Below are 17,411 nucleotides of genomic sequence, written 5' to 3' on the forward strand. Positions count from 1 at the left end.
AGGACGAGGCTCCAAAAGGACGAAGCTCCAAAAGAAAGAACCTCCGAAAGGAAGAGCCTCTGAAAGGAAGAAGCTCCAAAAGGAAGAAGCTCTAAAAGGAAGAAGCTCCGAAAGGAAGAACCTCCGAAAGGAAGAAGCTCCAAAAGGACGAAGCTCCGAAAGGACGAAGCTCCGAAAGGACGAAGCTCCGAAAGGAAGAACCTCCGAAAGGAAGAAGCTCCAAAAGGAAGAAGCTCCAAAAAGACGAGGCTCCGAAAGGAAGAACCTCCGAAAGGAAGAAGCTCCAAAAGGACGAAGCTCCGAAAGGACGAAGCTCCGAAAGGACGAAGCTCCGAAAGGAAGAACCTCCGAAAGGAAGAAGCTCCGAAAGGAAGAACCTCCGAAAGGAAGAAGCTCCGAAAGGAAGAACCTCCGAAAGGAAGAAGCTCCAAAAGGACGAGGCTCCGAAAGGAAGAACCTCCGAAAGGACGAGGCTCCAAAAGGACGAAGCTCCAAAAGAAAGAACCTCCGAAAGGAAGAGCCTCTGAAAGGAAGATGCTCCAAAAGGACGAAGCTCCAAAAGGACGAAGCTCCAAAAGGACAAAGCTCCGAAAGGACGAAGCTCCGAAAGGACGAAACTCCAAAAGGAAGAAGCTCCAAAAGGAAGAACCTCCGAAAGGAAGAACCTCCGAAAGGAAAAAGCTCCGAAAGGACGAAGCTCAAAAAGGAACTAGCTCCGAAAGGAAGAACCTCCGAAAGGAAAAACCTACGAAAGGAATAACCTCCGAAAGGAAGAAGCTCCAAAAGGACGAGGCTCCGAAAAGAAGAACCTCCGAAAGGAAGAACCTCCGAAAGGAAGAACCTCCGAAAGGAAGAACCTCCGAAAGGACGAGGCTCCAAAAGGACGAGGCTCCGAAAGAAAGAACCTCCGTAAGGACGAGGCTCCAAAAGGACGAAGCTCCGAACGGAAGAAGCTCCAAAAGGACGAAGCTCCAAAAGGACGAAGCTCAAAAGGACGAAGCTCCAATAGGAAGAAGCTCCAAAAGGAAGACGCTCTGAAAGGAAGAAGCTCTGAAAGGAAGACGCTCTGAAAGGAAGAAACTCTGAAAGGAAGAAGCTCCAAAAGGAAGAAAATCCAAAAGGACGAAGATCCAAAAGGACGAAGCTCCAAAAGGACGAAGCTCCAAAAGGACGAAGCTCCAAAAGGAAGAAGCTCCGAAAGCACGAAGCTCCAAAAGGACGAGAATCCGAAAGGAAGAACTTCCGAAAGGAAGAGCCTCCGAAAGTAAGAAGCTTCGAACGGAAGAACCTCCGATAGGAAGAAGCTCCGAAAGGAAGAAGCTCTGAAAGGAAGAACCTCCGAAAGGAAGAACCTCCGAAAGGAAGAAGCTCCAAAAGGAAGAAGCTCCAAAAGGAAGAACCTCCGAAAGGAAGAACCTCCGAAAGGAAAAAGCTCCGAAAGGACGAAGCTCCAAAAGGAAGTAGCTCCGAAAGGAAGAACCTCCGAAAGGAAGAACCTCCGAAAGGAATAACCTCCGAAAGGAAGAAGCTCCAAAAGGACGAGGCTCCGAAAAGAAGAACCTCCGAAAGGAAGAACCTCCGAAAGGACGAGGCTCCAAAAGGACGAGGCTCCGAAAGAAAGAACCTCCGAAAGGACGAGGCTCCAAAAGGACGAGCCTCCGAAAGGAATAATCTCCGAAAGGAAGAAGCTCCAAAAGGACGAAGCTCCAAAAGGAAGAACCTCCGAAAGGAATAACCTCCGAAAGGAAGAAGCTCCGAAAGGACGAAGCTCCAAAAGGACGAAGCTCCAAAAGGACAAAGCTCCGAAAGGACGAAGCTCCAAAAGGAAGAACCTCCGAAAGGATGAACCTCCGAAAGGAAGAAGCTCCAAAAGGACGAGGCTCCGAAAGGAAGAACCTCCGAAAGGAAAAAGCTCCGAAAGGACGAAGCTCCAAAATGAAGTAGCTCCGAAAGGAAGAACCTCCGAAAGGAAGAACCTCCGAAAGGAAGAAGCTCCAAAAGGAAGAACCTCCGAAAGGAAGAACCTCCGAAAGGAAAAAGCTCCGAAAGGACGAAGCTCCAAAAGGAAGTAGCTCCGAAAGGAAGAACCTCCGAAAGGAAGAACCTCCGAAAGGAATAACCTCCGAAAGGAAGAAGCTCCAAAAGGACGAGGCTCCGAAAAGAAGAACCTCCGAAAGGAAGAACCTCCGAAAGGACGAGGCTCCAAAAGGACGAGGCTCCGAAAGAAAGAACCTCCGAAAGGACGAGGCTCCAAAAGGACGAGCCTCCGAAAGGAATAATCTCCGAAAGGAAGAAGCTCCGAAAGGACGAAGCTCCAAAAGGACGAAGCTCAAAAGGACAAAGCTCCGAAAGGACGAAGCTCCGAAAGGACGAAGCTCCAAAAGGAAGAAGCTCCAAAAGGAAGAACCTCCGAAAGGAAGAACCTCCGAAAGGAAAAAGCTCCGAAAGGACGAAGCTCCAAAAGGACGAGGCTCCGAAAGGAAGAACCTCCGAAAGGAAGAACCTCCAAAAGGACGAGGCTCCAAAAGGACGAGGCTCCGAAAGAAAGAACCTCCGAAAGGACGAGGCTCCAAAAGGACGAGCCTCCGAAAGGAATAATCTCCGAAAGGAAGAAGCTCCGAAAGGACGAAGCTCCAAAAGGACGAGGCTCCGAAAGGACGAGGCTCCGAAAGGACGAAGCTCCGAAAGGACGAGGCTCCGAAAGGACGAAGCTCTGAAAGGAAGAAGCTCTGAAAGGAAGAACCTCCGAAAGGAAGAAGCTCCAAAAGGAAGAACCTCCGAAAGGAAGAACCTCCGAAAGGAAGAACCTCCGAAAGGAAGAAGCTCCGAAAGGAAGAACCTCCGAAAGGAAGAAGCTCCAAAAGGACGAAGCTCCAAAAGGACGAAGCTCCAAAAGGACAAAGCTCCGAAAGGACGAAGCTCCGAAAGGACGAAGCTCCAAAAGGAAGAAGCTCCAAAAGGAAGAACCTCCGAAAGGAAGAACCTCCGAAAGGAAAAAGTTCCGAAAGGACGAAGATCCAAAAGGAAGAAGCTCCGTATGGAAGAACCTCCGAAAGGAAGAAGCTCCGAAAGGACGAAGCTCTGAAAGGAAGAAGCTCTGAAAGGAAGAACCTCCGAAAGGAAGAAGCTCCAAAAGGACGAGGCTCTAAAAGGAAGAACCTCCGAAAGGACGAGGCTCCAAAAGGAAGAACCTCCGAAAGGAAGAACCTCCGAAAGGAAGAAGCTCCAAAAGGACGAGGCTCCGAAAAGAAGAACCTCCGAAAGGACGAGGCTCCAAAAGGACGAAGCTCCAAAAGAAAGAACCTCCGAAAGGAAGAGCCTCTGAAAGGAAGAAGCTCCAAAAGGAAGAAGCTCTAAAAGGAAGAAGCTCCGAAAGGAAGAACCTCCGAAAGGAAGAAGCTCCAAAAGGACGAAGCTCCGAAAGGACGAAGCTCCGAAAGGACGAAGCTCCGAAAGGAAGAACCTCCGAAAGGAAGAAGCTCCAAAAGGAAGAAGCTCCAAAAAGACGAGGCTCCGAAAGGAAGAACCTCCGAAAGGAAGAAGCTCCAAAAGGACGAAGCTCCGAAAGGACGAAGCTCCGAAAGGACGAAGCTCCGAAAGGAAGAACCTCCGAAAGGAAGAAGCTCCGAAAGGAAGAACCTCCGAAAGGAAGAAGCTCCGAAAGGAAGAACCTCCGAAAGGAAGAAGCTCCAAAAGGACGAGGCTCCGAAAGGAAGAACCTCCGAAAGGACGAGGCTCCAAAAGGACGAAGCTCCAAAAGAAAGAACCTCCGAAAGGAAGAGCCTCTGAAAGGAAGATGCTCCAAAAGGACGAAGCTCCAAAAGGACGAAGCTCCAAAAGGACAAAGCTCCGAAAGGACGAAGCTCCGAAAGGACGAAACTCCAAAAGGAAGAAGCTCCAAAAGGAAGAACCTCCGAAAGGAAGAACCTCCGAAAGGAAAAAGCTCCGAAAGGACGAAGCTCAAAAAGGAACTAGCTCCGAAAGGAAGAACCTCCGAAAGGAAAAACCTACGAAAGGAATAACCTCCGAAAGGAAGAAGCTCCAAAAGGACGAGGCTCCGAAAAGAAGAACCTCCGAAAGGAAGAACCTCCGAAAGGAAGAACCTCCGAAAGGAAGAACCTCCGAAAGGACGAGGCTCCAAAAGGACGAGGCTCCGAAAGAAAGAACCTCCGTAAGGACGAGGCTCCAAAAGGACGAAGCTCCGAACGGAAGAAGCTCCAAAAGGACGAAGCTCCAAAAGGACGAAGCTCAAAAGGACGAAGCTCCAATAGGAAGAAGCTCCAAAAGGAAGACGCTCTGAAAGGAAGAAGCTCTGAAAGGAAGACGCTCTGAAAGGAAGAAACTCTGAAAGGAAGAAGCTCCAAAAGGAAGAAAATCCAAAAGGACGAAGATCCAAAAGGACGAAGCTCCAAAAGGACGAAGCTCCAAAAGGACGAAGCTCCAAAAGGAAGAAGCTCCGAAAGCACGAAGCTCCAAAAGGACGAGAATCCGAAAGGAAGAACTTCCGAAAGGAAGAGCCTCCGAAAGTAAGAAGCTTCGAACGGAAGAACCTCCGATAGGAAGAAGCTCCGAAAGGAAGAAGCTCTGAAAGGAAGAACCTCCGAAAGGAAGAAGCTCTGAAAGAAAAAACCTCCAAAAGGACGAGGCTCCAAAAGGACGAGGTTCCGAAAGGACGAAGCTCCAAAAGGACGAAGCTCTGAAAGGACAAAGCTCCAAAAGGAAGAAGCTCCGAAAGGAAGAACCTTTGAAAGGAAGAAGCTCTGAAAGGAAGAAGCTCCAAAAGGAAGAAGCTCCAAAAGGAAGAAGCTCCGAAAGGAAGAACCTCCGAAAGGAAGAAGCTCCAAAAGAAAGAAGCTCTGAAAGGATGAGGCTCCAAAAGGACAAAGCTCCAAAAGGACGAAGCTCCAAAAGGACGAAGCTCCAAAAGGAAGAAGCTCTGAAAGGACGAGGCTCCAAAAGGACAAAGCTCCAAAAGGACGAAGCTCCAAAAGGACGAAGCTCCAAAAGGAAGAAGCTCTGAAAGGACGAGGCTCCAAAAGGACGAAGCTCCAAAAGGACGAGAATCCGAAAGGAAGAACTTCCGAAAGGAAGAGCCTCCGAAAGGAAGGAGCTCCGAACGGAAGAACCTCCGATAGGAAGAAGCTCCGAAAGGAAGAAGCTCTGAAAGGAAGAACCTCCGAAAGGAAGAAGCTCTGAAAGAAAGAACCTCCAAAAGGACGAGGCTCCAAAAGGACGAGGCTCCGAAAGGACGAAGCTCCAAAAGGACGAAGCTCCGACAGGAAGAAGCTCCAAAAGGAAGAAGCTCTGAAAGGAAGAAGCTCCAAAAGGAAGAACCTCCAAAAGGACGTGGCTCCGAAAGGACGAAGCTCCAAAAGGACGAAGCTCCGACAGGAAGAAGCTCCAAAAGGAAGAAGCTCCAAAAGGACGAAGCTCCAAAAGGACGAAGCTCCGACAGGAAGAAGCTCCAAAAGGACGAAGCTCCAAAAGGACAAAGCTCCGAAAGGACGAAGCTCCGAAAAGACGAAGCACCGAAAGGAAGAACCTCCGAAAGGAAGAGCCTCCGAAAGGAAGAAGCTCTGAAAGGAAGAATCTCCGAAAGGAAGAACCTCCGAAAGGAAGAAGCTCCGAAAGGAAGAACCTCCGAAAGGAAGAACCTCCGAAAGGAAGAACCTCCGAAAGGAAGAAGCTCCGAAAGGAAGAAGCTCTGAAAGGAAGAACCTCCGAAAGGAAGAACCTCCGAAAGGAAGAAGCTCCAAAAGGAAGAAGCTCCAAAAGGAAGAACCTCCGAAAGGAAGAACCTCCGAAAGGAAAAAGCTCCGAAAGGACGAAGCTCCAAAAGGAAGTAGCTCCGAAAGGAAGAACCTCCGAAAGGAAGAACCTCCGAAAGGAATAACCTCCGAAAGGAAGAAGCTCCAAAAGGACGAGGCTCCGAAAAGAAGAACCTCCGAAAGGAAGAACCTCCGAAAGGACGAGGCTCCAAAAGGACGAGGCTCCGAAAGAAAGAACCTCCGAAAGGACGAGGCTCCAAAAGGACGAGCCTCCGAAAGGAATAATCTCCGAAAGGAAGAAGCTCCAAAAGGACGAAGCTCCAAAAGGAAGAACCTCCGAAAGGAATAACCTCCGAAAGGAAGAAGCTCCGAAAGGACGAAGCTCCAAAAGGACGAAGCTCCAAAAGGACAAAGCTCCGAAAGGACGAAGCTCCAAAAGGAAGAACCTCCGAAAGGATGAACCTCCGAAAGGAAGAAGCTCCAAAAGGACGAGGCTCCGAAAGGAAGAACCTCCGAAAGGAAAAAGCTCCGAAAGGACGAAGCTCCAAAATGAAGTAGCTCCGAAAGGAAGAACCTCCGAAAGGAAGAACCTCCGAAAGGAAGAAGCTCCAAAAGGAAGAACCTCCGAAAGGAAGAACCTCCGAAAGGAAAAAGCTCCGAAAGGACGAAGCTCCAAAAGGAAGTAGCTCCGAAAGGAAGAACCTCCGAAAGGAAGAACCTCCGAAAGGAATAACCTCCGAAAGGAAGAAGCTCCAAAAGGACGAGGCTCCGAAAAGAAGAACCTCCGAAAGGAAGAACCTCCGAAAGGACGAGGCTCCAAAAGGACGAGGCTCCGAAAGAAAGAACCTCCGAAAGGACGAGGCTCCAAAAGGACGAGCCTCCGAAAGGAATAATCTCCGAAAGGAAGAAGCTCCGAAAGGACGAAGCTCCAAAAGGACGAAGCTCAAAAGGACAAAGCTCCGAAAGGACGAAGCTCCGAAAGGACGAAGCTCCAAAAGGAAGAAGCTCCAAAAGGAAGAACCTCCGAAAGGAAGAACCTCCGAAAGGAAAAAGCTCCGAAAGGACGAAGCTCCAAAAGGACGAGGCTCCGAAAGGAAGAACCTCCGAAAGGAAGAACCTCCAAAAGGACGAGGCTCCAAAAGGACGAGGCTCCGAAAGAAAGAACCTCCGAAAGGACGAGGCTCCAAAAGGACGAGCCTCCGAAAGGAATAATCTCCGAAAGGAAGAAGCTCCGAAAGGACGAAGCTCCAAAAGGACGAGGCTCCGAAAGGACGAGGCTCCGAAAGGACGAAGCTCCGAAAGGACGAGGCTCCGAAAGGACGAAGCTCTGAAAGGAAGAAGCTCTGAAAGGAAGAACCTCCGAAAGGAAGAAGCTCCAAAAGGAAGAACCTCCGAAAGGAAGAACCTCCGAAAGGAAGAACCTCCGAAAGGAAGAAGCTCCGAAAGGAAGAACCTCCGAAAGGAAGAAGCTCCAAAAGGACGAAGCTCCAAAAGGACGAAGCTCCAAAAGGACAAAGCTCCGAAAGGACGAAGCTCCGAAAGGACGAAGCTCCAAAAGGAAGAAGCTCCAAAAGGAAGAACCTCCGAAAGGAAGAACCTCCGAAAGGAAAAAGTTCCGAAAGGACGAAGATCCAAAAGGAAGAAGCTCCGTATGGAAGAACCTCCGAAAGGAAGAAGCTCCGAAAGGACGAAGCTCTGAAAGGAAGAAGCTCTGAAAGGAAGAACCTCCGAAAGGAAGAAGCTCCAAAAGGACGAGGCTCTAAAAGGAAGAACCTCCGAAAGGACGAGGCTCCAAAAGGAAGAACCTCCGAAAGGAAGAACCTCCGAAAGGAAGAAGCTCCAAAAGGACGAGGCTCCGAAAAGAAGAACCTCCGAAAGGACGAGGCTCCAAAAGGACGAAGCTCCAAAAGAAAGAACCTCCGAAAGGAAGAGCCTCTGAAAGGAAGAAGCTCCAAAAGGAAGAAGCTCTAAAAGGAAGAAGCTCCGAAAGGAAGAACCTCCGAAAGGAAGAAGCTCCAAAAGGACGAAGCTCCGAAAGGACGAAGCTCCGAAAGGACGAAGCTCCGAAAGGAAGAACCTCCGAAAGGAAGAAGCTCCAAAAGGAAGAAGCTCCAAAAAGACGAGGCTCCGAAAGGAAGAACCTCCGAAAGGAAGAAGCTCCAAAAGGACGAAGCTCCGAAAGGACGAAGCTCCGAAAGGACGAAGCTCCGAAAGGAAGAACCTCCGAAAGGAAGAAGCTCCGAAAGGAAGAACCTCCGAAAGGAAGAAGCTCCGAAAGGAAGAACCTCCGAAAGGAAGAAGCTCCAAAAGGACGAGGCTCCGAAAGGAAGAACCTCCGAAAGGACGAGGCTCCAAAAGGACGAAGCTCCAAAAGAAAGAACCTCCGAAAGGAAGAGCCTCTGAAAGGAAGATGCTCCAAAAGGACGAAGCTCCAAAAGGACGAAGCTCCAAAAGGACAAAGCTCCGAAAGGACGAAGCTCCGAAAGGACGAAACTCCAAAAGGAAGAAGCTCCAAAAGGAAGAACCTCCGAAAGGAAGAACCTCCGAAAGGAAAAAGCTCCGAAAGGACGAAGCTCAAAAAGGAACTAGCTCCGAAAGGAAGAACCTCCGAAAGGAAAAACCTACGAAAGGAATAACCTCCGAAAGGAAGAAGCTCCAAAAGGACGAGGCTCCGAAAAGAAGAACCTCCGAAAGGAAGAACCTCCGAAAGGAAGAACCTCCGAAAGGAAGAACCTCCGAAAGGACGAGGCTCCAAAAGGACGAGGCTCCGAAAGAAAGAACCTCCGTAAGGACGAGGCTCCAAAAGGACGAAGCTCCGAACGGAAGAAGCTCCAAAAGGACGAAGCTCCAAAAGGACGAAGCTCAAAAGGACGAAGCTCCGAAAGGACGAAGCTCCAAAAGGAAGAAGCTCCAAAAGGAATAACCTCCGAAAGGAAGAAGCTCCAAAAGGACAAAGCTCCAAAAGGACGAAGCTCCGAAAGGAAGAACCTCCGAAAGGAAGAAGCTCCAAAAGGACGAGGTTCCGAAAGGAAGAACCTCCGAAAGGACGAGGCTCCAAAAGGACGAAGCTCCAAAAGAAAGAACCTCCGAAAGGAAGAGCCTCTGAAAGGAAGATGCTCCAAAAGGACGAAGCTCCGAAAGGACGAAGCTCCAAAAGGAAGAAGCTCCAAAAGGAAGAACCTCCGAAAGGAAGAACCTCCGAAAGGAAAAACCTCCGAAAGGAAGAACCTCCGAAAGGAAAAAGCTCCGAAAGGACGAAGCTCCAAAAGGAAGTAGCTCCGAAAGGAAGAACCTCCGAAAGGAAGAACCTCCGAAAGGAAGAACCTCCGAAAGGAATAACCTCCAAAAGGACGAGGCTCCGAAAGGACGAGGCTCCGAAAGAAAGAACCTCCGAAAGGAAGAACCTCCGAAAGGACGAGGCTCCAAAAGGACGAGGCTCCGAAAGAAAGAACCTCCGAAAGGACGAGGCTCCAAAAGGACGAGCCTCCGAAAGGAATAATCTCCGGAAGCTCCGAAAGGACGAAGCTCCAAAAGGACGAGGCTCCGAAAGGACGAAGCTCCGAAAGGACGAAGCTCTGAAAGGAAGAACCTCCGAAAGGAAGAACCTCCGAAAGGAAGAACCTCCGAAAGGAAGAAGCTCCGAAAGGAAGAACCTCCGAAAGGACGAGGCTCCAAAAGGACGAAGCTCCAAAAGAAAGAACCTCCGAAAGGAAGAGCCTCTGAAAGGAAGAAGCTCCAAAAGGAAGAAGCTCTAAAAGGAAGAAGCTCCGAAAGGAAGAACCTCCGAAAGGAAGAAGCTCCAAAAGGACGAAGCTCCGAAAGGACGAAGCTCCGAAAGGACGAAGCTCCGAAAGGAAGAACCTCCGAAAGGAAGAAGCTCCAAAAGGAAGAAGCTCCAAAAAGACGAGGCTCCGAAAGGAAGAACCTCCGAAAGGAAGAAGCTCCAAAAGGACGAAGCTCCGAAAGGACGAAGCTCCGAAAGGACGAAGCTCCGAAAGGAAGAACCTCCGAAAGGAAGAAGCTCCGAAAGGAAGAACCTCCGAAAGGAAGAAGCTCCGAAAGGAAGAACCTCCGAAAGGAAGAAGCTCCAAAAGGACGAGGCTCCGAAAGGAAGAACCTCCGAAAGGACGAGGCTCCAAAAGGACGAAGCTCCAAAAGAAAGAACCTCCGAAAGGAAGAGCCTCTGAAAGGAAGATGCTCCAAAAGGACGAAGCTCCAAAAGGACGAAGCTCCAAAAGGACAAAGCTCCGAAAGGACGAAGCTCCGAAAGGACGAAACTCCAAAAGGAAGAAGCTCCAAAAGGAAGAACCTCCGAAAGGAAGAACCTCCGAAAGGAAAAAGCTCCGAAAGGACGAAGCTCAAAAAGGAACTAGCTCCGAAAGGAAGAACCTCCGAAAGGAAGAACCTACGAAAGGAATAACCTCCGAAAGGAAGAAGCTCCAAAAGGACGAGGCTCCGAAAAGAAGAACCTCCGAAAGGAAGAACCTCCGAAAGGAAGAACCTCCGAAAGGACGAGGCTCCAAAAGGACGAGGCTCCGAAAGAAAGAACCTCCGAAAGGACGAGGCTCCAAAAGGACGAAGCTCCGAACGGAAGAAGCTCCAAAAGGACGAAGCTCCAAAAGGACGAAGCTCAAAAGGACGAAGCTCCGAAAGGACGAAGCTCCAAAAGGAAGAAGCTCCAAAAGGAATAACCTCCGAAAGGAAGAAGCTCCAAAAGGACAAAGCTCCAAAAGGACGAAGCTCCGAAAGGAAGAACCTCCGAAAGGAAGAAGCTCCAAAAGGACGAGGTTCCGAAAGGAAGAACCTCCGAAAGGACGAGGCTCCAAAAGGACGAAGCTCCAAAAGAAAGAACCTCCGAAAGGAAGAGCCTCTGAAAGGAAGATGCTCCAAAAGGACGAAGCTCCGAAAGGACGAAGCTCCAAAAGGAAGAAGCTCCAAAAGGAAGAACCTCCGAAAGGAAGAACCTCCGAAAGGAAAAACCTCCGAAAGGAAGAACCTCCGAAAGGAAAAAGCTCCGAAAGGACGAAGCTCCAAAAGGAAGTAGCTCCGAAAGGAAGAACCTCCGAAAGGAAGAACCTCCGAAAGGAAGAACCTCCGAAAGGAATAACCTCCAAAAGGACGAGGCTCCGAAAGGACGAGGCTCCGAAAGAAAGAACCTCCGAAAGGAAGAACCTCCGAAAGGACGAGGCTCCAAAAGGACGAGGCTCCGAAAGAAAGAACCTCCGAAAGGACGAGGCTCCAAAAGGACGAGCCTCCGAAAGGAATAATCTCCGAAAGGAAGAAGCTCCGAAAGGACGAAGCTCCAAAAGGACGAGGCTCCGAAAGGACGAAGCTCCGAAAGGACGAAGCTCTGAAAGGAAGAAGCTCTGAAAGGACGAGGCTCCAAAAGGACGAGGCTCCGAAAGGACAAAGCTCCGAAAGGACGAAGCTCCGAAAGGACGAAGCTCCGAAAGGACGAAGCTCCGAAAGGACGAAGCTCCGAAAGGAAGAACCTCCGAAAGGAAGAGCCTCCGAAAGGAAGAAGCTCTGAAAGGAAGAATCTCCGAAAGGAAGAACCTCCGAAAGGAAGAAGCTCCGAAAGGAAGAACCTCCGAAAGGAAGAAGCTCTGAAAGGAAGAAGCTCCGAAAGGAAGAAGCTCTGAAAGGAAGAAGCTCTGAAAGGACGAAGCTCCAAAAGGACGAGGCTCCGAAAGGACGAAGCTCCAAAAGGACGAGGCTCCGAAAGGACGAAGCTCCAAAAGGACAAAGCTCCGAAAGGACGAAGCTCCGAAAGGACGAAGCTCCGAAAGGACGAAGCTCCAAAAGGAAGAAGCTCCAAAAGGAAGAACCTCCGAAAGGAAGAACCTCCGAAAGGAAAAAGCTCCGAAATGACGACGCTCCAAAAGGACGAGGCTCCGAAAGGAAGAACCTCCGAAAGGAAGAACCTCCGAAAGGACGAGGCTCCAAAAGGACGAGGCTCCGAAAGAAAGAACCTCCGAAAGGACGAGGCTCCAAAAGGACGAGGCTCCGAAAGAAAGAACCTCCGAAAGGAAGAAGCTCCGAAAGGACGAAGCTCCAAAAGGACGAGGCTCCGAAAGGACGAAGCTCCGAAAGGACGAAGCTCTGAAAGGAAGAAGCTCTGAAAGGACGAGGCTCCAAAAGGACGAGGCTCCGAAAGGACGAAGCTCCGAAAGGACGAGGCTCCGAAAGGACGAAGCTCTGAAAGGAAGAAGCTCTGAAAGGAAGAACCTCCGAAAGGAAGAAGCTCCAAAAGGAAGAACCTCCGAAAGGAAGAACCTCCGAAAGGAAGAACCTCCGAAAGGAAGAAGCTCCGAAAGGAAAAACCTCCGAAAGGACGAAGCTCCGAAAGGACGAAGATCCAAAAGGAAGAAGCTCCGTATGGAAGAACCTCCGAAAGGAAGAACCTCCGAAAGGAAGAACCTCTGAAAGGAAGAAGCTCTGAAAGGAAGAAGCTCCAAAAGGAAGAACCTCCGAAAGGAAGAACCTCCGAAAGGAAGAAGCTCCAAAAGGACGAGGCTCCGAAAAGAAGAACCTCCGAAAGGACGAGGCTCCAAAAGGACGAAGCTCCAAAAGAAAGAACCTCCGAAAGGAAGAGCCTCTGAAAGGAAGAAGCTCCAAAAGGAAGAAGCTCTAAAAGGAAGAAGCTCCAAAAGGAAGAAGCTCCAAAAGGACGAGGCTCCGAAAGGAAGAACCTCCGAAAGGAAGAAGCTCCAAAAGGACGAAGCTCCGAAAGGACGAAGGTCCGAAAGGACGAAGCTCCGAAAGGAAGAACCTCCGAAAGGAAGAACCTCCGAAAGGACGAAGCTCCGAACGGAAGAAGCTCCAAAAGGACGAAGCTCCAAAAGGACGAAGCTCAAAAGGACGAAGCTCCAAAAGGACAAAGTTCCGAAAGGACGAAGCTCCGAAAGGACGAAGCTCCGAAAGGACGAAGCTCCGAAAGGAAGAACCTCCGAAAGGAAGAACCTCCGAAAGGAATAACCTCCAAAAGGACGAGGCTCCGAAAGGACGAGGCTCCGAAAGAAAGAACCTCCGAAAGGAAGAACCTCCGAAAGGACGAGGCTCCAAAAGGACGAGGCTCCGAAAGAAAGAACCTCCGAAAGGACGAGGCTCCAAAAGGACGAGCCTCCGAAAGGAATAATCTCCGAAAGGAAGAAGCTCCGAAAGGACGAAGCTCCAAAAGGACGAGGCTCCGAAAGGACGAAGCTCCGAAAGGACGAAGCTCTGAAAGGAAGAAGCTCTGAAAGGACGAGGCTCCAAAAGGACGAGGCTCCGAAAGGACAAAGCTCCGAAAGGACGAAGCTCCGAAAGGACGAAGCTCCGAAAGGACGAAGCTCCGAAAGGACGAAGCTCCGAAAGGAAGAACCTCCGAAAGGAAGAGCCTCCGAAAGGAAGAAGCTCTGAAAGGAAGAATCTCCGAAAGGAAGAACCTCCGAAAGGAAGAAGCTCCGAAAGGAAGAACCTCCGAAAGGAAGAAGCTCTGAAAGGAAGAAGCTCCGAAAGGAAGAAGCTCTGAAAGGAAGAAGCTCTGAAAGGACGAAGCTCCAAAAGGACGAGGCTCCGAAAGGACGAAGCTCCAAAAGGACGAGGCTCCGAAAGGACGAAGCTCCAAAAGGACAAAGCTCCGAAAGGACGAAGCTCCGAAAGGACGAAGCTCCGAAAGGACGAAGCTCCAAAAGGAAGAAGCTCCAAAAGGAAGAACCTCCGAAAGGAAGAACCTCCGAAAGGAAAAAGCTCCGAAATGACGACGCTCCAAAAGGACGAGGCTCCGAAAGGAAGAACCTCCGAAAGGAAGAACCTCCGAAAGGACGAGGCTCCAAAAGGACGAGGCTCCGAAAGAAAGAACCTCCGAAAGGACGAGGCTCCAAAAGGACGAGGCTCCGAAAGAAAGAACCTCCGAAAGGAAGAAGCTCCGAAAGGACGAAGCTCCAAAAGGACGAGGCTCCGAAAGGACGAAGCTCCGAAAGGACGAAGCTCTGAAAGGAAGAAGCTCTGAAAGGATGAGGCTCCAAAAGGACGAGGCTCCGAAAGGACGAAGCTCCGAAAGGACGAGGCTCCGAAAGGACGAAGCTCTGAAAGGAAGAAGCTCTGAAAGGAAGAACCTCCGAAAGGAAGAAGCTCCAAAAGGAAGAACCTCCGAAAGGAAGAACCTCCGAAAGGAAGAACCTCCGAAAGGAAGAAGCTCCGAAAGGAAAAACCTCCGAAAGGACGAAGCTCCGAAAGGACGAAGATCCAAAAGGAAGAAGCTCCGTATGGAAGAACCTCCGAAAGGAAGAACCTCCGAAAGGAAGAACCTCTGAAAGGAAGAAGCTCTGAAAGGAAGAAGCTCCAAAAGGAAGAACCTCCGAAAGGAAGAACCTCCGAAAGGAAGAAGCTCCAAAAGGACGAGGCTCCGAAAAGAAGAACCTCCGAAAGGACGAGGCTCCAAAAGGACGAAGCTCCAAAAGAAAGAACCTCCGAAAGGAAGAGCCTCTGAAAGGAAGAAGCTCCAAAAGGAAGAAGCTCTAAAAGGAAGAAGCTCCAAAAGGAAGAAGCTCCAAAAGGACGAGGCTCCGAAAGGAAGAACCTCCGAAAGGAAGAAGCTCCAAAAGGACGAAGCTCCGAAAGGACGAAGGTCCGAAAGGACGAAGCTCCGAAAGGAAGAACCTCCGAAAGGAAGAACCTCCGAAAGGACGAAGCTCCGAACGGAAGAAGCTCCAAAAGGACGAAGCTCCAAAAGGACGAAGCTCAAAAGGACGAAGCTCCAAAAGGACAAAGTTCCGAAAGGACGAAGCTCCGAAAGGACGAAGCTCCGAAAGGACGAAGCTCCGAAAGGACGAAGCTCCGAAAGGAAGAACCTCCGAAAGGAAGAGCCTCCGAAAGGAAGAAGCTCTGAAAGGAAGAATCTCCGAAAGGAAGAACCTCCGAAAGGAAGAAGCTCCGAAAGGAAGAACCTCCGAAAGGAAGAACCTCCGAAAGGAAGAACCTCCGAAAGGAAGAACCTCCGAAAGGAAGAAGCTCCGAAAGGAAGAAGCTCTGAAAGGAAGAACCTCCGAAAGGAAGAACCTCCGAAAGGAAGAAGCTCCAAAAGGACGAGGCTCCGAAAGGAAGAACCTCCGAAAGGACGAGGCTCCAAAAGGACGAAGCTCCAAAAGAAAGAACCTCCGAAAGGAAGAGCCTCTGAAAGGAAGATGCTCCAAAAGGACGAAGCTCCAAAAGGACGAAGCTCCAAAAGTTCAAAGCTCCGAAAGGACGAAGCTCTGAAAGGAAGAAGCTCTGAAAGGAAGAACCTCCGAAAGGAAGAAGCTCCAAAAGGAAGAACCTCCGAAAGGAAGAACCTCCGAAAGGACGAGGCTCCAAAAGGACGAAGCTCCAAAAGAAAGAACCTCCGAAAGGAAGAGCCTCTGAAAGGAAGAAGCTCTGAAAGGAAGAAGCTCCAAAAGGAAGAAGCTCTAAAAGGAAGAAGCTCCAAAAGGAAGAAGCTCCAAAAGGACGAGGCTCCGAAAGGAAGAACCTCCGAAAGGAAGAAGCTCCAAAAGGACGAAGCTCCGAAAGGACGAAGCTCCGAAAGGACGAAGCTCCGAAAGGAAGAACCTCCTAAAGGAAGAACCTCCGAAAGGACGAAGCTCCGAACGGAAGAAACTCCAAAAGGACGAGGCTCCAAAAGGACGAGCCTCCGAAAGGAATAATCTCCGAAAGGAAGAAGCTCCGAAAGGACGAAGCTCCAAAAGGACGAGGCTCCGAAAGGACGAAGCTCCGAAAGGAATAATCTCCGAAAGGAAGAAGCTCCAAAAGGAAGAACCTCCGAAAGGAAGAACCTCCGAAAGGAAGAACCTCCGAAAGGAAGAAGCTCCGAAAGGAAGAACCTCCGAAAGGAAGAAGCTCCAAAAGGACGAAGCTCCAAAAGGACGAAGCTCCAAAAGGACAAAGCTCCGAAAGGACGAAGCTCCGAAAGGACAAAGCTCCGAAAGGACGAAGCTCCGAAAGGAAGAACCTCCGAAAGGAAAAAGTTCCGAAAGGACGAAGATCCAAAAGGAAGAAGCTCCGTATGGAAGAACCTCCGAAAGGAAGAAGCTCCGAAAGGACGAAGCTCTGAAAGGAAGAAGCTCTGAAAGGAAGAACCTCCGAAAGGAAGAAGCTCCAAAAGGACGAGGCTCTAAAAGGAAGAACCTCCGAAAGGACGAGGCTCCAAAAGGACGAAGCTCCAAAAGGAAGAACCTCCGAAAGGAAGAACCTCCGAAAGGAAGAAGCTCCGAAAGGAAGAACCTCCGAAAGGAAGAAGCTCCAAAAGGACGAAGCTCCAAAAGGACGAAGCTCCAAAAGGACAAAGCTCCGAAAGGACGAAGCTCCGAAAGGACAAAGCTCCGAAAGGACGAAGCTCCGAAAGGAAGAACCTCCGAAAGGAAAAAGTTCCGAAAGGACGAAGATCCAAAAGGAAGAAGCTCCGTATGGAAGAACCTCCGAAAGGAAGAAGCTCCGAAAGGACGAAGCTCTGAAAGGAAGAAGCTCTGAAAGGAAGAACCTCCGAAAGGAAGAAGCTCCAAAAGGACGAGGCTCTAAAAGGAAGAACCTCCGAAAGGACGAAGCTCCGAAAGGACGAAGCTCTGAAAGGAAGAAGCTCTGAAAGGAAGAAGCTCCGAAAGGAAGAACCTCCGAAAGGAAGAAGCTCCGAAAGGACGAAGCTCTGAAAGGAAGAAGCTCTGAAAGGAAGAAGCTCCGAAAGGAAGAAGCTCCGAAAGGAAGAACCTCCGAAAGGAAAAAGCTCCGAAAGGACGAAGCTCCAAAAGGAAGTAGCTCCGAAAGGAAGAACCTCCGAAAGGAAGAACCTCCGAAAGGAATAACCTCCGAAAGGAAGAAGCTCCAAAAGGACGAGGCTCCGAAAAGAAGAACCTCCGAAAGGAATAATCTCCGAAAGGAAGAAGCTCCGAAAGGACGAAGCTCCAAAAGGACGAAGCTCCAAAAGGACGAGGCTCCGAAAGGACGAAGCTCCGAAAGGACGAAGCTCCAAAAGGACAAAGCTCCGAAAGGACGAAGCTCCGAAAGGACGAAGCTCCAAAAGGAAGAACCTGCGAAAGGAAAAAGCTCCGAAAGGACGAAGCTCCAAAAGGAAGTAGCTCCGAAAGGAAGATGCTCCGAAAGGAAGAACCTCCGAAAGGAATAACCTCCGAAAGGAAGAAGCTCCGAAAGGACGAAGCTCCAAAAGGACGAAGCTCCAAAAGGACAAAGCTCCGAAAGGACGAAGCTCCGAAAGGACGAAGCTCCAAAAGGAAGAACCTCCGAAAGGAAGAGCCTCTGAAAGGAAGAAGCTCCGAAAGGAAGAACCTCCGAAAGGAAGAACCTCCGAAAGGAAGAAGCTCCGAAAGGAAGAAGCTCTGAAAGGAAGAACCTCCGAAAGGAATAACCTCCGAAAGGAAGAAGCTCCGAAAGGACGAAGCTCTGAAAGGACAAAGCTCCGAAAGGACGAAGCTCTGAAAGGAAGAAGCTCTGAAAGGACAAAGCTCCGAAAGGACGAAGCTCCGAAAGGACGAAGCTCCAAAAGGAAGAAGCTCCAAAAGGAAGAGCCTCTGAAAGGAAGAAGCTCTGAAAGGAAGAAGCTCCAAAAGGAAGAAGCTCTAAAAGGAAGAAGCTCCAAAAGGAAGAAGCTCCAAAAGGACGAGGCTCCGAAAG

This window comes from Gobius niger (assembly GCF_951799975.1).
Source record: "Gobius niger genome assembly, chromosome: 2".
NCBI classification, from domain to species: domain Eukaryota; kingdom Metazoa; phylum Chordata; class Actinopteri; order Gobiiformes; family Gobiidae; genus Gobius; species Gobius niger.